The sequence below is a fragment of the Mustela putorius genome, unplaced genomic scaffold, assembly GCF_011764305.1.
Source record: "Mustela putorius furo isolate JIRA1106 unplaced genomic scaffold, ASM1176430v1.1 tig00001501_pilon_pilon_pilon, whole genome shotgun sequence".
Classification (NCBI taxonomy): domain Eukaryota; kingdom Metazoa; phylum Chordata; class Mammalia; order Carnivora; family Mustelidae; genus Mustela; species Mustela putorius.
In genome coordinates this window covers 1-23158 of record NW_025421769.1, presented here as the reverse complement: position 1 = coordinate 23158, position 23158 = coordinate 1, and the positions used below count along the sequence as shown (strand labels likewise).

The 23158-nt window shown below is 39.7% G+C and overlaps 1 long non-coding RNA gene and 1 pseudogene across 1 annotated transcript; both read right to left on the bottom strand.

Moving 5' to 3' along the window:
• LOC123394125 overlaps window positions 1-19150 on the bottom strand; it is a 47815-nt pseudogene extending 28665 nt beyond the window's left edge.
• A 1151-nt stretch (window positions 19151-20301) lies between these two features.
• LOC123394123 lies at window positions 20302-22902 on the bottom strand. Its single transcript, XR_006608890.1, has 3 exons — window positions 22106-22902; window positions 21623-21785; window positions 20302-20616 (listed from the first exon to the last, which is right to left on the bottom strand). It is a non-coding gene; the product is annotated as an uncharacterized LOC123394123 (long non-coding RNA).
• Between the last annotated feature and the right edge of the window lie 256 nt (window positions 22903-23158).

Sequence of the window (23158 nt, the reverse complement as noted above, 5' to 3'; positions counted from 1 at the left end):
AAGAGTGATTCCCCTCTTTTCAAACTTTTTTAGAGACGATATAGGTATTTTCATTTTTCTGAATCTTCTGCCAAAACAAACAATGAAACAGCACAACACAAAACAAATAACTCTTTTGTCTGGTACACCGCCAGCTAACTGCAGAGAAAGACCCTCCCTTTTGAGAAAGAGCAGAGCTGCTACCCAGTGTGGTGTGCAACGTGCTGGAAAGAGCCGCCGGTACCCACAGAGCAGTGGCCCTCCCAATACCTGGTTGTGTATACTTGTCTGCACACAACACACAACCTCCAGGAGTCCACAGAATAGTGACCTTGGACTGATAGACACCCTTTCGATACAGGCAGACTCCCCAAATAGATTTCATTATCCCCTGTACTGTTCATCTGAAATATCATTGTTCTTTGTGTTTCACCTGAAAATGCTCCGCCCTGGGAACTGACATGGAGGCAGAGAAGTCAGAGGACAGGGTATGCATCCAAACCAAAATCCCAAGGAACCCAAGTGGGAACCTGGGTCCTGGGCTGCCAGCTCCTGTCCGAGACCAGTCAGACTCCTTGTCCACCTGCGAACGGGCAGTCCTGCCCGACATAGGCCTGCTCCCACACGGCAGGCTGGCCAAAAGCCGCTAGGAGTGGGATTCCTTGATCAATGGGGTGAGCATTTCTGGACTTCTTAGGGGAGCTGGACACCCGGAACACCAGGTAACAAGAACTAAAGGAGCGCCAGCACGGCCTGGCCGCCAGCAGTGGTGTGCACACACTCGGCTCCTGCGCCGCTGAGGAGACCACTTCTCCCCCAGTGGGACCGGGCCTTTCTGACATGCTGGGTTTCAAGTGACACGTCAGTGTATCAGGCTGAGTACTCAAGAGGATAAATGAGTTCCCTCTGCTGGCTGAGCCCTCACCATTAGGTAGAACGGCCATGGTTTCATAGCAACCATTCCAATCTATGCCTACAGGGCCCTGAGATACGAATTCTGTTACTGTTTCAGGCCTTTTTGGTCTTTTTCACTACCACAAGGACAAGTCAGTAAGTTAGATGATAGACAATGAATTCCATTCATCCTGGATTTTTCTGCTATTCTTTACGTGAAAGTACTTTTAAAATATATATATATATATCACATAGCACTATACAAATGCTAGTTATTACAAATTACATCCAAATGAAGCTAGATGTCTCAGAAACTGGCATTCTTATTGTTTATTTTTATTTTAAAAAATCAGTCATTTTCCTACTTGGCTCAGAATCAGAAAGTTTCATCATAGTTCAGTTTTAGGATTCCTCTAAAGTGATCTAGAAACAAAGACAGTAATACACATTCTTCCAACTTCAATACCAAAGTATATACAACACTCATCAGGAGCTGAAACACTTTCATGAGCAGACAATGACCAACTACAGAATGTCCTGGTGGGTTACAGTCCCGAAGGTGGTGAGAAGACCTACTCTCGGACACCAGTGGTTTGGCTGAAAGAGTCTCTCATGTCCAATGAAAACTGAGTTCTGACATCCTGCCTTTTTAGAGAGAGTTAACAAGATTAAGAAAGGGGTTTTAGAAAAGCTTTTCAAAAGGCCCCACACGTTGACCTGTTTTCTCTGGTGAAAAATGCACACGAAGTCTAAGCATGTACACGTGTGGTAAATGACAGCTTTTCTAAAGCAAGAGCATGAACATCCAAATCTCATGGCTGGCCCACTTGAGAACCTTCTTAATAGTCATGGACAGAATGGCTTTATTCATTTTTATAAACAGATACACCAAGTCTTTTTAGCTTAGTTTTTCCTATTAAATTTACCTTTAATAAGGTAAAGGGTTTATATTTTAAGAATGTTTTAATTTTTTAAAAATTACAAAAAATCTTTTTTACAAACTCATGGCCCGGAGAACAAGACCTGAGCTCAGATCCAGAGTTGGATGCTTAACCGACTGAGCCACCTAGAGTCCCCTTAAATTTATCTTTTAAAATATAATAACCTAAGGAAAAAAATACCCTTTTCTTCTATAACTTGATATGCCATTGCCACTTTCATCTCTGACCAGGACCTTCCCCCTCACACCCTGAACGAATGAATTTACTGTGTTCCATACTGAGAAATGTTGTCACTACGAAACTGCTGAAACACTGTCACTACCTTGGAAGCCCAAGCCACATGTCCCACGACGGGGACCAGCTGGAGTCGTACTCATTCTCGCTGAAGGTGCCTGGCTGCTCTTCGGTAGCCTGGGCTGCCTCCTCGACAGTCTGGACCTCAAGTGCTTTCAGGACAATAACAGGGGACGCAGCGCTGGCTTTTAGCATAGCCATGGCCTCACTGTGACTTCAATTGTTCAAATCAATGCCATTGATATTCAGCAATATATCACCTGTCCAAAGGAATAAACAAGAAAATGAGATGAGCTACCAAGTCATTATCTTCCCTATACATCCTGTTATTTGTAATTTTTTCACATCTCTGTCATTCTTACGATATCGAGGGAAAAATCCAATTCATGGAAAACATTCCAAAACAACTCAAAACTTTAAGATAATTTCATCATATATAGGAGAAAATGTGGCTTGAGGCACTGTGATGTGACTGGAAGTCCAAGTCATTAGACCTCGTTTTGCTAATGTGCAGGACCTGGGCATGTTCATTTCTCATCTTTGGGCTTCCGTGATTTCTATGGTTCTTTCCTGCTCAAAAATTATTTGATCTTTTGCTCTTAGAAATGAATTTTTAACATATCCTGTATTAGAGTTACACAGTTTTATAGATATAGTCCTACAGAGTTTGCTCAGCGTGAATGTATCAGAATACTTAAAGAGAAGAGGTCCTTGGGTCTACACAAAGAAATGAAACTTGTGATTTGAGCATCTTTTGCTTAAGGAAGAAAAAAAAGTGTTTGTTGCCCTGCCAAGTAATATAATAAAAAAAAAAAAGGGCCACGAGGATTATATAAAAGGTTAGGAAGGAAAAGATGAATGTTCTATTTTTTAGAGGGTTTTTTCCAACATAAAATAATGCAATGATCTAAATAAACATTAGAAAATAATGGAAAGGGCACCTGGGTGGCTCAGAGGGTTAAAGCCTCTGCCTGCAGCTCAGGTCATGATCCCAGGTCCTAGGATCAAGCCCGCATCGGTCTCTGCTCAGCCGGAAGCCTGCTTCCCCCCCACCCACCCCCTGACTGCCTCTCTGCCTACTTGTAATCTCTGTCTGTCAGATAAATTAATAAATTCTTAAAAAAAAAAAAGAACGAAAACATCATCAAACTGCAGCAATTTTCCTTCCCATTAGGCATTTTTCTAACCTTAGAGAGAGGTTTTACACTTATATATGGAAGGGACACTTTAGAAGATTTTTAAAAAATCATATTTAATAGAAAATTTGGGGAATATTTGTTACTTTTTTCAAACATGAGTGGCATGCAGGGAGAAGATGGGAGAGTTTCACTGTTCCCAGCCCTCCCTATCTTACCTCTTTTGATGCGGCCATCACGTGCCAGACAGCCATAAGCTGGCACACTGGTTACAAAGAGATGGGCAGTTCACCACTCTTGCTTCCTCTGCCTCCTGCCACTGTCATTCCCAGGGACTCAGGTGGTTCCTTCTTTACAGTAATGTGTTTTTCTTGGCATGTAACACACTGGGTAAGATCCTAACACAGGAGAAGAAAATTCATTGCAAAATAAATAATACATAGCTGAAGTAAAGTAAGGAAACTGAAGGAAAAAAAAATACAATGGCAATGATAAAGTCACTGTTAAAATCAGTTACTGTAGAAATAATACACAGTTCCAAAGATGAGAAGTACATACATGACAGCGAACACTGGGGATCACAATGTCAGACTTTGGACGGCTGTATTTTCATATGACTATGTATGGAACAGAAAAAACTCAGGACTGTTGACATATGGAAGTCAAAATAGGGCCAATTCTACAAAGGTCAATAATGCACTTAAGTTTTAAGATTCTGAAGACAAGCTAATTAATTTTATTTCTCTGTCTCTCCTCTATTCTTTGAGAGAAATGGTGACAGAACAGTACAAAAGTAAAGTGCGGATTTTGTTAACTGCCAGAAAAAAGCTATAGATCTATCTTCTGTTTCTTACTCATGAGAATGCTCGGTCATGAAATGGGTGCAAACTGATCTTCACAACCTTCACGGAAAGCTATAAGGATATGAAATAACTGAATTTTTGAAAAAGTAAGGAAGAGAACAATTTTCCAACAAACTGTGTTCTCAGGAAAAAGCAATTTTTACGGATATTGATTGTTTCTATTTATGGGGACACTCCTAGAAGAAAAGGAAAATTTAAAACATCACCTTTTTTTAAATTAGAATGCTATAAAAAACAAGGTGTACCAATGCAATATTAATATTAAAATAGCAATAGTAACTAACATTTATTGAAGATTTACTATGTGTAAAGCAAATGGCTTCACCTGTATTATTTCATTTTCATGGTTTCATTACATTTCATTACAATGGTCCGGAGTGTAAATCCTATGGTTGGCCCCATTTTATAAACAAGGGAATAGCCTTATTAGAAAGGTCATGTAGGGGCGCCTGGGTGGCTCAGTGGGGTAAGCCGCTGCCTTCGGCTCAGGTCATGATCTCAGAGTCCTGGGATTGAGCCCTGCATCGGGCTCTCTGATCAGCGGGGGGCCTGTTTCCTCTCTCTCTGCCTGCCTCTCTGCCTACTTGTGATCTCTGTCTGTCAAATAAATAAATAAAATCTTTAAAAAAAAAAAAAAGGTCATGTAATTTGCTCCAAATTATATAGCTATGCATGATCACACTGGATTTGATGTGATTCAAGTTTAAAAAAAATACACATACACACACATAGTGTATATACATAAACATTTATTCATATGTAGTTGTGTATGATCATACAGCATGATGCTATATGCATCGACACTACAAGGGTGCTATCCCATTAAGTGTAATAATGGAAGCTCCTATCTCAAAAGGTTCCTTAACACATATACTGTAACAGCATAGTGTAGATAACAAGATAACTATTACCACGACTAACAATATCAACAGCAGAACTAGATGAATTCTTTTGCTAGAACTGTAACATTTCCTTTAGTGACACTGCTTCAGAGCGGACAGGTACGACGTGTCAGTCAAGCCCTGCACCGGCAGGGGTGTCTGCTCTTCTCTGCTCCTGAAACCAACACTCTGAAATTTTCTTGAGGGCACTACTTAAATAGCCTAGAGTTCCTAGAATTTTGACCTCATAGAAAACCTGTAAACGTCCACAGGTGGTATCATAGCATATGACATCTATGTTCGCATCCTTCAAAACTGGGCAAGACCCACGTTATTATGAAGACAATCCAGGTAAACTCAGCTGGGAGCACATTGACTTCAACACTCGTGTCTGTCAGGTATCGAGTCAATAAGAGGTGGTTGTTTTATTCCTCCATATGGCTGAGATGTATGCATTTTAACCAAACTTCAGGGATTACTCTTGGTATACTTCATGGAAACTTCTAAGGGCTTAACACTGTATGAATGTTTCCAAGCAGGGGCCACGCAGGGGCTTAGTAATAGAGTAATGTGTGCTTTAATTTTTAACAATGATTATCCTCTGAACAGGTTGTTTTGATGAATTTGTATTTGTTTTCCCTAGGAGAACTTTATTTTTTTTAAGTAGGATTTGACATCACAAATGCTGTATGTTAATGGTAAATTGCTAAATTAATGCTTAAAATTACATTTCATGTGGCTGTTCTAACAATCAGGTTTACAGAGCACCTAAAGTAAGAATTCAGCATTGCTATTTAAAACACCACACTTAAAATTAAGGAAGAGGAACTAGTAAAAAGAAAAATATTTGTGCCCAAAACAAACAAAAGGACATAAATCGTCCTCTATATGAACGCTGAAATGGTTAAGTAGTTCTTAAGACAGTCTTAAATTTGTAGCGTTGTCTTTGAGCACCCATATTTCCACTTTCTGTAGAATTCATGGATTCAGTTACCAACTTTTGCCTTAATTATGATTCTTTAGGAATATGTAGATATATGTGACTTGTAAAGCAAGGACCAGCGATATGAACAACTCTTATTCAAATTCCTTTTCGAAACAATAACTGCTTTTCGAAGTCATCATTGTGAAAGCAAAATTATAGGTTCCCTTCACACATTTCGTTTTCTGTTCAAAAATAAGATGAAGTTTGTGCTTATAATTTCTTAAAAGTTTTAACTGAACAAAGACCAGTGACAAGTCTATACTTCAGCTCAGAAAACAAGATAAACCTGATGGGCCAAAAATACTTGTGCCTTTAAATGATGCTTTCTTGGGGCGCCTGGGTAGCTCAGTGTGTTGAGCCACTTTCGGCTCGGGTCATGATCTTGGGCTCCTGGGATCGAGTCTCGCATCGGCCTCTCTGCTCAGCGGGGAGCCTGCTTCCCGCTCTCTCTCTCTCTCTCTCTGCCTGCCTCTCTGCCTACTTGTGATCTCTGTGTGATAAATGAATAAATAAAATCTCAAAAATAAATAAATAAATAAATAAATAACATTACAGAGTTATTCTCTCAAATTGTACTTACATTAAGAAGCCACTTTAGGGGCGCCTGGGTGGCTCAGTGGTTGAACCGCTGCCTTCAGCTGGGGTCATGATCCCAGGGTCCTGGGATCGAGCCCTGCATCTGGGTCTCTGCTCAGCAGGGAGCCTGCTTCCTCCTCTCTCTCTGTCTGCCTCTCTGCCTACTTACGATCTCTGTCTGTCAAATAAATAAATAAAATCTTGAAAAAAAAAAAAAGAAGCCACTTTAAGCTAAACATGTGTTTCTCAAGTCATTCTCCTTAAGTAAAATTAAATTGCTTTGCTAAATAAAAACTTATTTACTGGTCTACTTAAAAACTATAGGAAATAAAAACAAACAAATAAAAAAACTATAGGAAGTTTCCGATGTGTGATTTTCACACAGTTGGTAAATAGCATCGTTGTAAAAATTCTGGCCTACTAGAAGTTGAGTTCAAATGAAAGATCAAATGAAGTAAATAATACTGAGAACACAGTAAAGTGCCACTGTTTTTTGACTTCTACTAATTTCTGCATCCAAAGTGAGAAAGCATCAGAATTTTTGGCACAGATAAATGACCTAGGAATATATTATAAAAGCACTGAAATATGAAAGATGCAGCAAAAAGCTCAACATACAGGAATTTAAAATGATCTAGGGTAGTATTCCTATGAACTGTAACATAAAAAGAAATGCTTTCTGTGTTTTGCATGTACCTATCAGAAAGTATGATTTATGCTTCATATTCACATAGAGAATTCTGTTGTTGTAGGCAACCTGCCCAACCGCTAAGTATGGACTTGTTGGTCATTGCCTTTTTTTCAGTTACATAACCTCCTGTTACAACTGAATGAGCAAACCAAGATAAATCCCACTTTCAAGCAGGACCAAACAAAGAAGTCTTTCTAGAAGATCAAACACTTCTCATCAATCTGGCAGAGGGACCTTCTTACTCAGAAACCACCCCTACTGGCTGAGGAACAGACTGTACAGGGACTCTCAAGGGAGCCAAACACACATTCCACACCCCCAAACACCTGTGCTCACCTTTTCCAACAGAGTAACAGCCCTCATTTAAATCTTACCAGTTTGTCACAAGGATTCCCTGAGGGCAGATGAATGAAAACATGCAAACTCGAGGCCTCACCTTGTGTGAGCTGGGTCTGTTGTGGTACAGCGGCTGTGCATGGTGCTGGCTGCTACCCTGAGCTCCTGCGTCCTGGACAGGGTTACCAGGCTGGGATTTCCCCGGCCTAGCAATAATTAAATCCACCCTCTCACCACTAGCCTGGAGAAAACACACATATATAATCACCAGTCATTAATGATGCTTCTCACTTAAAAAAATTATAGGGAGGGTCATTTTCAATGCACTTATCATCGCTGTATCAGAGCCTCACCTGAGTGGGGACTGAAGGACCCTGCTGGGGGTGGGGCAGACGAGGGAGTTCATTTCAGGAGCTAATACTTTAAAACTTCTGCAGGTAAAAGAGCCACACACAGACCTCTTGGGTAAACCTTCCCTAATCCTGGAAATACCAAGGGTGTAAGCAAAGAAAGCCTGGGTTCTGATCTCCCCATGATTTCTTGAAGGGTAACTGTCTTTTTATACTTCCCTCCCCTGCAAAACTGGCCTTGGCACTGAGAGAAAGAGAGCAAAGAAGATAAAAGGACGAACGGATTCAAAACTGGATTACAATCCTTTGTGATTTCTGAAATAAATTCCAAGATGGCTACTTTGAGACTGATAATCAATGAAACTATGTGTAGATCTGTTTCCACACACTACAGCTTCAAATCAAAAATAGGGATCAGCTTAAAGAGTCCTGAAAAGAATGATAACACAGGTCCTGTAAAACAGGATTAGTATTTATATACATTACAAATTGTGTGCCTATATATGCCATATGTGCACTCACACATAAATGTAATTTTATTTTATTTTATTTTATTTTTTTAAAAGATTTTATTTATTTATTTGACAGATAGAGATCACAAGTAGGGAGAGAGGCAGGCAGAGAGAAAGACGGAGAAGCAGGCTCGATTCCAGGACCTGAGATCATGACCCGAGCTGAAGGCAGAGACTTTAACCCACTGAGCCACCCAAGCGCCCCATAAATGTAATTTTAGAGGTGATGACAACCACGTTAAATGTAGAGGTCCATAATCTGTATTTATAGATCTAGATCTGAAACACAGATTCACATTTATTATACTTTTTAAAGCTATTTTATCTTTGCTTTTAACGTACAGGCCTGGTCTACTTGATGCTGATTCTTGGTCATGACTACAACTTTCCAAGTTTACTATCATTGCTATGGGAAAATTTGACAGCCTGCTTTCAAGAAGCTGTGCTGGAAAGTACAACCCTCCCCCATGACTGCAGTCAGTAATGTTAAGAAAGCACTCCAGTTTCAGTTCTCAAGTTGGAAAAGGAGTGAAAACCATAATTAAAAAAAAATGATTTTATTTATTTATTTGAGAGCAAAAGCGAGAGAGCAAGGTGGAGGGGCAAAGGGAGAGGGAGAAGCCGACTCCTTGCAGAGCAGAGAGCCCGATGTAGGATCTGAGCCGAAGGCAGATGCTGAACCACGGAGCCACCCAGGTGCCTGAATGATAACCAATTTTAAGGCCCTATTAAAGTCACTTACTTATTCAAGTATTTCATTAAACTAGTTTCAGACAATTCTTCAAATAACTGAAAGAATAACACTTCTCATGTGGCCAGAGTCTGGGGATTTGATCTAACAGGTAAATTCCAAATAGAACGCTTACAATCCAGATATTTGAGATTCTGACACTTCCGAGTATTAGATCACACGGTGTGAAAAGGGTGAGAAACCCCTGTGATCTAATTTCAATATTAAGAATTGTTTGCTTTACTGCCTAACCCTCACCACTACCAAATACTCTATAACCAGTAATTTAGCTTTATGGGAAGACCCCTGCTCATGCAAACCAATTAACAAACAAATCCCTGAGGTTTTCTGATTTCTTAAAAGACAAAATTCTGGGTGTGTGATGGAAGTGGACATATAAGCTTTAAACGATGGGCCAACATTTGGGTTTAGGCCAACTGCCTATCTAACACTTCAGGGTTTCAAGCACAACAAAAGAATTCTGGTAAAGTCAAGATTTTTTAAAATGCAGGATGCCTCAATGACAATACCTGTATTTCATAAAATAGTAGCATGCCCTTTTGCTGGGAGTATATACTGGTATGATCTTTCTAGAGGGAAGTTAAGCAAAATGTCTTAAACTTGAAAAGAAAACATTAAAGTCTGTTGACAGGGGAGTGTTTACGGAAGTTTTAGCACAACACGTCTACTATACAGCTATATCATGTGCATCTATTTTCAAGGTAAGAAGTCCACAGCATACAGCTGACGTAAAGAAAGGGTGGCAAACTCAGAATTTGTAAGCTGACTGCATGTCTAATTACCTACGTAAATAGGTACCTATTTATTTGTAGGCATATACAGAAAAATGACGATGTTCTTCAAAACTTTAATGTCACTATCTTATGGACTTTAGGCTGACAGTGATTTTGACTTCCTTCTTCATTTTCTGTATTTTGTCTTCCTTAAGCCTCCTTTTCAGACATGGATTACATGTTGTTCTCAGAATCCAAAACATTAAGATGTTTTTCACAAAGAAACAACTTGAGCAATATATTATATTTGGTAATCATATAAGTATCTGTATTCAATTTTTTTAAATCTCAAGTCTGGGACAAGAGACCAACGCCTGAATCTCCCTCCTAATGCAAGATGGCTACCGGGTGTGTGTGTTCCCATAGTTATAATAATGAACCAAACATTTGTGAAAAGGAGTAATGAAATGGGATTTAAATTTGGGTTTTCTTACACAGTACTTAAATCTTCATTGTTAATTCTGTTTACTATACACATTTCCCAGTGACTATCAACCTACTTTAATTCCTGATGCTCGATTATGTTACTGCTTGGTTTCCTCTATGTCAGAGTGTTTTCTTGTGCTTACTTAAAACAAAACAAAACAAAATAAAACACCATACACATCTTTGTTTCACCCCTATCATTGCAGGAGATACCCATATCATTAAATGCTCTGGTAGGTTATAGAACCAGAAGGTCTGGCCTGGATTATTTTCTACGTTTTCTATCTTATTTTTTAAAAAAAATTTTAAAGCGGTTTTCTTTTTTTTAAGATTTTATTTATTATGTATTTATTTATTTATTTGACAGAGAGCAAGAGAAGGAACACAAGCAGAGGGAGTGGGAGAGGGAGAAGCAGATTCCTGGCTGAGCAGAGAGCCCCGATGTGAAACTGGATGCCAGCACCCTGGGATCATGCCTGACCGAAGGCAGATGCTTAATGACTGAGCCACGCAGATGCCCCACTACTTTACCTATTTTAATGCTCATATTGAAAAATATTTTTTTTTCTCTAATAATAACCATCTTTACTTCACAGGGATACTGTAAGAACACAAGTTATGATGTGTTTGAAATGCTCTGAATGCTTTATAAAAAGGGCACTACAGAGATAATGAGTTCTTCTCAATAAAAATTGATTATCCCCACTTGTATGGAGGTGAAGCGGAGAGTGAACGTTACAAGAGCAGGGAAGTCACAACTTTGGAACCACAGCTCCTTCAAGCTTTGCTTGTCTCACCTGTTAAATGTGGACATAAATGTGTTTTTTTTGTGTGGGCTTAGGTGGAGCCCATGGAGCAAATGAAAAACCCATGTGAAAATATAGAGCCTTCACTCTATAAAGAGCAAGGCTAAATGTTCACAGGGATACAGTTTTCCGGACAGGATTTTATCTGTAATGATAAAATCATCTCTTGTGCATTTTGAAGGATTTGGGGAGCCATGTTTGATTTCCCCCATGAAATATCAAATATCCCTCAGGTTCTCATGTTACGAAAACATCGACATAAAGGCTGAGCACGTGGAATGAATATCCGCGTGTACCTGAATGATCTGGGCGGCAAGCTCAGGGGTTCCGAGCTTCAGGTCGTGTCCATTGATGGCGAGCACTCGGTCATTGCTGCTCAGCCTTCCATCCTGGGCAGCCAGGCCCCCTTCCAACAGATCAAGGATAAAAAACACCTGGTTCACCGGTCCTTTGAATGGGTTTAATGCCAAGTTGTTCACCAGAGTCCCGTTTGTGAAAGACTATGTGGAAGACCTCTTCCCGGGGAGAGCTACTGTCGGGGTGGCTGTAGGTCCGGCCCCCAAAGCACCGCTCTCGCAGCACGCTCAGGTGCAGCATGGAACAGGGCTGGGAAAGGGCGGCTCTGGCATAGTTGTGAGACACATTGCTGGTGTTACAGTTGTTGACCTGGAAGAAAAGAATTATGACCGAGGTGGGACAATCTTTTATCCTCTCAACTGGTAAACATTTATACGCCATTTCCAAAAGAAACTGACTTTGGAAAATGACATACAGTCATTATTTACAAAAAAAAGCCCTCTGAAGATGTTTTAAAATGCACAGTTCCTAAGCTTCACTCACAATGACTAGCACGAAGTAGAGAATGGCAGTTAGGATCTCAGGCTTCAGCGAGGGTGCTGAATCAGAGTCCCTGGTCCTGCCAGTAGCGGGATGTCTGAGTGTGTCCCCTGAGTGGTGAGATGGGTTTACTCTCCGCTTCACGGGACCAGGAGGAGAATGCAGAGACAGCAGCAGCATGTGGCAAGTGCCAACAAAATACTAGTTCTAGTGGAACAGAAACTGAAGTTCTACTGGATTGATGTGGCTTTTCCAAATGAAAAACACCTACCCTGGAAAAAATACACCGAGTTTTAATCTAAGAAAAGGGACAGATTCTAGATACACAACCTGATCTCAGTTCAGTCATTTTTACTTTAAAGAAAAGCAGGTAATTACAGTTTCACTCTGTTTAGCACTCAAGTGTAACATCTATCTAATACAACAAGCTTAACTCAGTACTCACAGAACATTTATTTACTAAACCTTATGGCCCTGAAAGGAGTATAGTGACTGATCCTGGGACAGGAACAGGACTAAGAAAATACACCCAGCTTCAGTTATTCACCTAGTCAGAGGAAGAGGTTGGCGCAACTCTGAGTATTTATCACAATTAGAATTCCTCTCCTCATCTGTCTGCACCAACAGCAAGCAGGAAATCGACATTCTCTTGGATGCGTTATGTGGCACAGGCTGTGGGTTAGGTGCTTGTGATTACCCAAAGCCTTCAATCTTTTTCACGTGAGTCTATCTTAAGGAAAGCCTTCCCCCTTCCTACTCATCTCGGGATGACAGTTTTGAGCACCACTAACTTGAATTTTATTGATTTGGGCCTGTGGACATCTTTTAAAATTCAGGCATCAAAAGCCATAGATCTCACACATAAACTTGTTCTTCACCCAATTTTGCAACATCTGTGCATTTGATTGCCGTCCAGATCCTTGATGAAAAAGTTGAGTAACATAGGGTCAAGAACAGAACTTTAAGGCAGCTTCTAAAAAACCAGCCTGACGTGGATTTGTTAGTCAAAACTCATCATTTCTGGTTATTCAGCTAAAAAGCCACTTATCTCTAGGTTCTTATTTTTCCGTCTTAAATTCACATCTATCACAAATGACTTTACAAACATCTGGCTGGAATCCAGCACTAGCCACGTGCGAGTATGAAGCCTCACACCATTTTTGTGACGTGGGTTGTGGAATATCCTACAATCAGAGATTTTCCCTTCACAAAAGTGTGGTTGCCAGTGAAACACAGAGAAAGCAGAAACCAAATAAAATACTGTTGCTAGATGTTGTAGAAATAGCACCAACAGAGTAAACTTTACCACATCTTTAGCTAATTATCTTTTGGACCAATGCAGTCAAGACATGACTGCAATTATTTTCCTTAAAAACCAAAAGTGATGGGACACCTAGGTGGCTCAGTTGGTTAAGCAGCTGCCTTCGGCTCAGGTCATGATCCCAGCATCCTGGGATCGAGTCCCGCATCGGGCTCCTTTCTCGGCAGGGAGCCTGCTTCTCCCTCGGCCTCTGCCTGCCACTCTGTCTGCCTGTGCTTGCTCTCTCTCCCTCTCTCTCTCTCTGATAAATAAATAAAATCTAAAAGTAAAATAAAATAAAATAAAGTAATATCAATTAAAAAAAAACAAAAGGGAATATATCACTGACGACTCAGATCGCACTGTAAATTCGTACTCTTAATCATGTTCTGAAATTTGTATTATTTTTAATAGTAATATTGATGTACTCTCTTACACTATTTTATTCTTCAAACTGTTCAAAATGCTGCACTGTGAAAGGCCCTGAGGGTATATGGTTCTCCTTTTTAAATAGGTTATTTAATAGAATAACATGGATGTGTGGGTATATATATAAAACACACACACACACACACACATAATCAGTGTGGGAAAACCAAAGCCACCCACTGTTACTACATCTAGTTTGCTAAACTAAAAACACAGGCTAGCTAGCCCTTTGGTCAGTAAATAAACCATCTTAACGACTCCAAGGTCTTTTCAAATTGGCTCACGGTATTCTTTATGCAGCTCACAAAAAGTGGAAGATAACCAGGTAGTAAAAATATACTAAGGAGCCTTCTTTCCAAGTGTTTCCTTTTGAATGGCCATAAATACTACTCTGTATTTGGGCAAGTAGTGTGGCTTTACTTACTGCCTCCAGCATACCAGCCAAAGGCCAATGAGAAGTCAGGCCCACAAGAGGAGAGACCCTTTGTGAATTCAATAATCAGGTTATGTGCTCATAGTTTTTGTATCAATTTGAAATCATTAAACTGCATTTAAGATTGCCATTATTAGGGTTATTAATATGTACGCCTCCATTAACAATAATAATGCACTGGAATGTCTACAATGCTGATTTATAGCTTTGATTTAATTCCCCAAATTATAGCCAGTATTTCAGATAATTAGCTTTTTATTTGAGATATACAGATTCAGTTATGTTATTAAACAATTCTCCAAAGCAGACCAGTAAAAAAGCCTGTAGATGAAATATATTAGCAAACAAAACCCTATAGCAAACATAACTATAAATTAAATACATTAGTAAATCTGAGGTTACAGACTTAACCTCAATTATACTCAAAGAAATGCAAATAAGAACAAAGCATTTGTTTTTACCTTGAAAATTTAGAAAAAGCATGAGAAATATGTAAAATAAAAATATATAAAAAATATGAAATGTGTAAAATATGTAAAAAGAAAAATATGTAAAAAATTTAATATCCAAAGCTGGCACACTGCTGGTAGCAAAGAACAAAAGATGAAAATAAATGTATACTCAATTATAGCTAGAAAGGCCAGAGTGGAAAAGTAAAGAACACTGTGTAAGCTGCAAAAAAGGGCAATCTGGTTCTTTTTGTCTTGGCCACAAAGGTGTCAAAATGTCAAAACCAGCTACAAGAGTTCCTCCACGGAGAATCAGTTTAGGAGCTGGGGTAGAAGGAATACAGGGTAAGGTGTCCAGAGAGCTGTGCCAATCGCATGCAACCAGAGTACTACTAATATCATAAAAGGACAGCAAACACAGGAATGCGGTAAATAGCTATGGTAGGATCAGAAACTGGATTTTACATAAGCTGGATTAGTTATGTTTCCTGTATTCTCCTATTGCCTCTTCGGATTTAGTCAAGAACAAAACACTGGAAGTTCAGTCTGTGTCAGCCAGGCCAAGTGCAATGAAGGAGGGGTTTTGGGCCCAAGTGTCGAAGTGGAAATCACAAACTACAAGAGGCAGAATACAGATGGGCGTGGAAACCAAAGCCAGGAACCCCCAGTGGAAAGGTCAATCCTTGCTGCTCTTGGAGCCTAGTTTGTCTGTCTTCCCCTCTGGACATTTCTCTTGAAGAACTAAAAATCCTAGAGGTTCTACGTTTGGTTTCAATGAAGAAGACAGCTATTCCCAACAGGATATCATAACCAAATCCACTCTTTTATTGACTCAGCAAGTTTGTCCTGGGTATCGACTCCAGGCACAGCTCTGTGAGAAGCCTGTCCCATAGTACGTAATAATGGCGGCTGCCATCCCCAAAGGAAGACACTGCATTTGAATAACTCTCTGTGACCAATTATGCATTAAGTGGTGAAGAGAAGGAATGTCTTCAGCACTTAGTGTGAGAAGGGGTCTGAATGGGTGAAAATGGCAGGGCAGGGCTTTCTGGATGAAGGTGGGGAAGCTGTAGCACAATGGGGACAGGCTGGAACGTGGAGGGAAGCAAGGAGACTGCTATGTCTGGCTTTTCTGCTACATTATACATTCTATGAGGGCAGGGCTTGCTTTTTGCTCTTAATTATACCCTCAGCTCTGACCACCATGCCTATGATGTTTCAGTAATACACCGATGGCTACAGCTGAAAGAAAAAGCAAGGGTGAAGGCTGAGGGGACAGGTTGTGTAAGACTTCAAAGAGGACCTGGACTATTAGATTAATCAGTATGGACTTGATTCTCTGGTCCAATCTATCCAGGGAAAGCAGAGTCACAGGTGAATTAACCGCACAATGGTCGTACCGGATTTCAGAGCAGGGTAGGGAGGCAGGGGTTTTGATTCTCCTGGGTTAGACGTGAAGCAGTGAGGGCACAGACCAGAGAGATGGCAGGGAAAAGAGAAGGGGTGAATACCAACAGACTGTGCGGAAGGACACAGCAGTGAAATCGAGGAGGCAAGAGTCCTTGAGCTTGGGTTCCTAGAAGACATCTTTTCTCATTCATGCCTATTTCTTCTCTGCTAAATATCCAGTCTTTTAGCTTCAAGTACCACGTACACTTGCATGGGTAATATATCCAGGTCAATTTTCACATACACTCTAGAATTCACATGAACAGTAGATTTCTGGCCATCTCATGCTCATCAGTATGCCCTCTAACATAATATCATCTTGCCCGAAGCAAGTTCATTTGTTGGAGTAGCTCATTCTTTTTAAAGAGAAGAGGGAGAGGGTAGCACCAAGGATTAGTGCAGAGTCAGGCTGTTTGTGGATGAGAGTGTGTTTGAGAGCCAACAAGAGGTGGTCATGATTTCCGAATTCTTTTTTTTTTTTTTTAAAGATTTTATTTATTTATTTGACAGAGAGAAATTACAAGTACACTGAGAGGCAGGCAGAGAGAGAGAGAGAAGGAAGCAGGCTCCCTGCCGAGCCGAGAGCCCGATGCGGGACTCGATCCCAGGACCCTGAGATCATGACCTGAGCCGAAGGCAGCGGCTTAACCCACTGAGTCACCCAGGCGCCCCCACGATTTCCGAATTCTATGTTAAATTCAATGCTGTAAGTTTTAAGTAACTTGTGCTGTGTGACCTGTCTTTTCTAGATTATAGAAATCCGTGTAGAGAAGGATGAATCAGACAACAAAGGTCACTGATGGATGGTACCCTGGGACTAGGGATACAGACAATGGGACAAGAGAATTTAGCAGTGAATGTGGCCACGAAATAGACAACTGTGGAGACCAAGCCAGGAGGAATCCAGCTGGCCTGGAGAGCCACACACTGAGGCACATGCGGGATCAAATTTAAGATGGCGGTAAAAATACATTCCATGAGTTTGGGGGAAATCGGAGAAATTACAGATAAATTATGATATGTTTAGCACTAAAAAAAACAGTAAAACTTACCTTTTTATAAGTCAGATTCCACAGTACCCTAATTTCCCAAGTTTTAAATTGATGAATAAGAGCAAAAAAAGAGGCAAGTTAACAAAATAAATTAAAAAATTGATACCTGAAGAATTGGGTCTCCAGCAAGAAGTCTTCCATCGCTGGCGATCACCCCATCCCGACAGACTTCCTGGATAACAATGTTGATCAGTGGCATTTCATTGCTGCCCACAATGCTAATTCCGCTGAATATAAGGATCAGACCGGTGAATTTCAATTGTAGTAATTATGCCTTCCGGAAAACTAACTGGCTGCTGGCTGCTGCGTAGCTGCCAAGTTAAAAACGAGAGAGGGAGAAAAACAGGTGGAAAGAAAAACGTTTTATATTTTGATTATCTTCAGGTAAGTAAGTTATCGTCTATCATTAGTGATGACCTTATGTTAATAGAGGATTCATAACAAAGCAATGCCACAGGATAAGAAAAACAGAATGACCAAAGCACCAATAGATAAGATTAGCAAAACACTTCCTCTTCGAAAGGTGATCAGTAAATAATCAACAAATAACTACTATGCATCAGATCACTAGGGACCACACAGTGATCTGATAAAGAAATATACAGACAATATCATCTTGGCCTAATTGATCAGAGAAACTCTGACCCATGAAACAGCTGTAAACAGTGCAAGGCAGTACATATGAAATAAAAAAGACAAACTCTGTGACATACAATCACTGTAGTCGTTGATAAAATAACCACATTAAGCAAGAAGAGGAGGGTCTTGATCTGAGCAGTAGCAGATAGAAGAATTGTTAAGGCCATGGCTGGGAAAACTGGGATTTGTAGAAAAATTGGAATTTTCATAAGAGATAAACCTATTTAAAAGTAAGACAAAGGGCCAACTACTAAGATATGCCCAAGATCTATGACTAGAGGTTTTCTGCCTGTTTCCTGGTGGGTCATGTAGACAGATCAGTGGCTGCTACCAGAGGACAGCAATAGTCAGAAACATGGCCTTGGGAGTCAGATACATACCTAGCGATTTCGTGGCTCTCAGACTTTGACCAATGACTCCCTGACTAAGTTTCCACATCATTAAAAAAAAGCCAGTATTGGTACAAGCATTCAATAAGTTAATATATGTAAAGTGCCTGGCACAGTGCTGACACAGAATAAGCACATAGGCTGAGGTATTATTTTTGTTCTTCTTGATGCTGTGGATTTCTTAGTCAAGAAGCAATAGGCTTCAAAACAAACAAACAAAAGAAGCCTGCTGATGACCAGTGAATTTGTGGACTACAACAGAAGAGGGGGAGGGGGAAGGATAAGCCTCAAGGTAAGACTCGCTTTCTGTTTCTAAATGGCAAACTGTTAGACTTGTACACTTAAAGGGTGAATATGTGATACGTGAAGCATATCTCAGTAAAATTATTTGTTGAAGAGGAAAAACAACAACACCCCATGTAGGGAAAGTAATAGGGAGTACTGAGAAGAAAGGAAATATCTGATTTTAAAACAGATGAAAAGCAAAAGCAAGGTGAAGAGCACATACTGTCAGTGGCCGTGTTCTCCTCCAAAGCGGGGTTGTCCAGGCCAGGCTCCTCAGGCCACGGGGGCAGAGACGCTGATATCAAGCTGCACTCAGCAGGTGCTGTGCCTGTCCCTGAACAGTCCGTTTCGAGGGATAAAGTACCTGGAAGATCTATTACAGTGGTTCCATTTTCATTCTCAATCTCTGTCTGAGCTTTATCAGTTTTCCTCCTTTCTAGGGCAAGTCTCCAATGAGAAGCTCCAGGACATCTAGACAGAGAGCATTAGGGGGTTCCCAGATGATTCGAAAGGAAAAATGATTGACAGCTTGTGCCCCAACAACAGAATAGCCACTGCTTCATTGCCAAACTCACCTAGAGGTAATCCACAAGTGGTATGTAATTCTGATTTTAACCTCTGCTCAAACTAAGTTCCTACCACACTGTGTAGCAAACTTAAAACAGGCGTTGGCATAAATAGTGAATTCGTGCATGTCTCGAAAAATACTTCAATAAAAACCTGTATTCAGATACATACTAGTCCCAGAAATACACCAGCACAGTTGATGGTACCCTGCAAATACTATTCTGAGATCCTGATTGCATAACCCCCTTTTCACAGGGATTGCTTAACTCCTTAACAGGAGTAGAAACAGCAGTCTTCTTCCACAATGTGCTCCTGCATCCAGACTTGGACCCTGAGTGACACTGTTCCTTTCCAATCTCAGGGCCAAGGGTACACATTCATTTATTAGTGAGAAGCAATACATCTGAGGCTCTGCCACTTGCAGAAAAGCAGAGCAAAGGCTCAAGAGGCTGCGTATGGTGGGTGGCGGTCTTATGTCTAGGACTGCAGACTTCATTCAATGATAGTGTTTTTTAAAATCTCAAATTTCATGAAAAATCAAGTATAGGATAAATTTATTGAAAACTGGAAGCTATCCCTTAGCTGTAAAAGTAATGAATTGCCCCTCACAAACTAAAGATAAGTTATGGGTTTCAAGTTCTTGCAAAAGATTGCTCTGGAATTTCTTTATTTAGATTTTTCTCATTCCTGGTTTCCTCATCACCTTATTAAGAGGACAAAGGATTTCCCTTCTGCACTGTTGTGCCGCACTCCAGGAAATGTTCCTGCAAGGACCTGACAAGTAACTTGGAATATTGTATCACTGAGAAAAACGATTTTTGTCAAGTAAGTAGATTGCATAAGAAATGCATTTTAAAACTATTTCATTCAATAAAAAAAATGGTGACAAAAAGTGGATCATAAAACAATACTTGAGATTAAAACTATAGGGAAAGATTCAATTCCCCAAATGCATATCACACACTGGTATCCATATGCGTAACAGCCAGTCTTCGATGGAGAAACAGACTAGGAACAGGGTTTGGGAAGGAAACATAAGCAGAATGTGCACAGCTGGGAAAGAGCCTAGCTAACAACTACAAAATCCTAAAAACTAAGTAACTGTAAAGCCCCTCTTATCTTATCCAAGAATATTTTTTTTCTGTTCTGTTCTTTCTTTTTTTTTTTTTTTTTTTTTTTTTTTGTCAGAGAGAGTGAGCACAGGCAAAGGCAGAAAAAGAAGCAGACCTCCTGCTGAGCAAGGAGCCAGATGTGGGACTCAATCCCAGGACTCTGGGATCATGACCCGAGTGGAAGGCAGCCTCTTAACCAACTGAGCCAACCAGGTGTCACCATGAATAAATTTAAAACTGGATCCCTGAAGTTGTTAGGTAAAGAACCAGGTATACTCACATCCCAATGGAATAGCAAATTGCTAAGAGGGACTAAAGACAGGTATTTTGTGTGATATCACAGAGAAAGATGGAAGAACGCATTCATCTAGCACTCAGGAAGGTTACAGAGGACTACGCTACACCCACCTTTAAACAGATGGGGAGCTGGGCACACAGAGACGGAACATTTAGCCAGGAGGAGACGATGAAAGACTTCAAGCTACACAAGGGAGGCAACAGTGCCAACAAAGAAAAAATGACATAGATTATACCATAGAAAGAAAAAACAAGTACATATGAATGGCAAAAAACACGAGCCTCATTAACATTTATAACTAAGACATAAGACTGGCAAGTCATCAGAATATTTAATACTTAAAAAGCTTAATATAATTTTTATTTAATGGATGACAGATTTTTAAAAAAATATTTTTCTGCCTTGCTTGCATATAATAGCAATTTAGCCAGCAAGTACTCTTAGGAAAGAAACTAGTTAAGAGTATCAGCTCTTCCACTATTGACAACCTCTTCCATTTATTAACAACCTCTCTGCCCATATTCTTATTTATATAACAAAGATAAGACGGCCTAACTCATAGAGCTGTCATGAAAACTAAACTGGACTACTATAAATTGCTTAAAATACTGCCTCATAAATAATCAGAACTCAATACAAACTAGTGACTACTATTATCATAGCAACTTAAAAGTACTCAAGCTAGGGCTCCTGGGTGTCAGTTGGTCAAGCGACTGCCTTCGGCTCAGGTCATGATCCTGAAACCCAAGACTGAGTCCTGCAACTCACTCCCTGCTCAGCAAGGGGTCAGCTTCTCCCTTTGACCCTCCCCCCTCTCATGCTGTCTTTCTCTCTCTCTCTCAAATAAATAAAATCTTTTTTTAAAAAGCACACATGCGGGGCGCCTGGGTGGCTCAGTGGGTTAAGCCGCTGCCTTCGGCTCGGGTCATGATCTCAGGGTCCTGGGATCGAGTCCCGCATCGGGCTCTCTGCTCAGCAGGGAGCCTGCTTCCCCCTCTCTCTCTCTGCCTGCCTCTCCATCTACTTGTGATTTCTCTCTGTCAAATAAATAAACAAAATTTAAAAAAAAATTAAAAGCACACATGCTATACAGTTTTCTTACAGTACATCTGTATCAAGTCTTATAACCTATAAGACTTAAATAAAACGAAACAAAACCCTACAATAAAATTACTTTAAGTTTGTTTACCTGAGCAGTTTCTGTTTTCAACTTGTCAATACTGAGGGTGCTCCTCTGTAATCCACTGGCAGCCAGTGACAGAGTTTTAATATCTTCTTGTACTTTAAACATGGCTTTTGAAGACATTCTACTAATTTCTTCTTGTACCTGTTTCTGTTCCTTCACAAATTTCCTAAAAAGATACATAAAACTGAATTCCAAAAAAATACTCCTTTGGTTTCCTATAGGAAAAAAGTATATTTACTATAGGCTGGTCAGAGTCCTAGTGTTTTTTAAAAAGGAAATATTAAAAATTCATCCACAGTTCACATGCTTTTTTCAGATTGACAATAAAAGAATTTTAATTCCCATTATTCTGCTTTGTTTATAAAAATATTAAAATTTTTACCAACACCCAAGTTAAAATGTTTAAGAGGAAGAAGAGATGTTCCACTTAAAATAGATTCTAACATTCTTCAACATGATATATCTAATTACATTTGACACACTTACTGGAAGTTTTCAACATCCTGGCAGATGACAGGAGGGAGATTTTCATCCTTCAGTGCTTTACTATCCCTGAGAAAAATGCCACAGATAGATTGAAGCCATTGAGGTTCTAAAAAGCTGACAGCTGAGTTCCACTACGGAAGTGTTAAAGGGGAGGAGGTAAAACAAATATTCCCCATTTATAGCTCTTATGGTTCATTTCAAATCTCTTTATAAAAAAAAAATGTTGTTTCCTGACCTTTAAAATAGCTTTAACAATTCATCTGACAGGGAGTTCTCTTCTAAAAGGACTGGCACCTATCAGAAGTACACATAAATGCATCTGACCAAATGTTTAAGAAAAAAATTAGAAAATACAAGAGATTAAATATTGAACTAAGTTCCCCTGGCTCAAAAACTCTATGCCTGACCTTTTATTAAAGAAAGTCTACAAACTTCTCATAATAGAGATTCTCATTATATTTTACTTGATTTTTAGAATTTCAATTTATTCTTCAACAAAATAAAACCTAGGGATAGACTAAGGGAATCATAAGTATTTAATGAGAAAAGGAAGAGGAGAAATGTGGCAGGCTGTAATGGAATTATGAGTTAAAATTCAGTCACAGATCTGCTACTACTTCCTTGATAGAACCTGAAGCAAACCTCAGTCTCCTACAGCTTTCTCATTTATGAAATAGGGCTAAAGTATACAGAAGATATTTTGGAGGCATGAACTTGATCATTTATTTACACATGTTTTATCTAATGTAATACAAATTAGGTGAGAAAATGTAAGTGCTAGTAAAAATAGTGATCTTCAGACCCTAATCTGATGTATATTATAGATAGAGGCTTTTCTCCCTCTTCAATCCATCAGAAAATAAATGGGACTGGTATAGTAGTTTATATAGAAAAGGTATATATACCTAAAACTGAGCATAAGTATTCCAGAAAGCATGGTTATAAATAAAACTTCCTAATGATTAAAAATTAAAGACCTGACCTTCCAAAATCTTTCCAGAGCATATGTTTATTATTTTACTTTAGACAAAAACTGATTCAAAGAATTTTTCT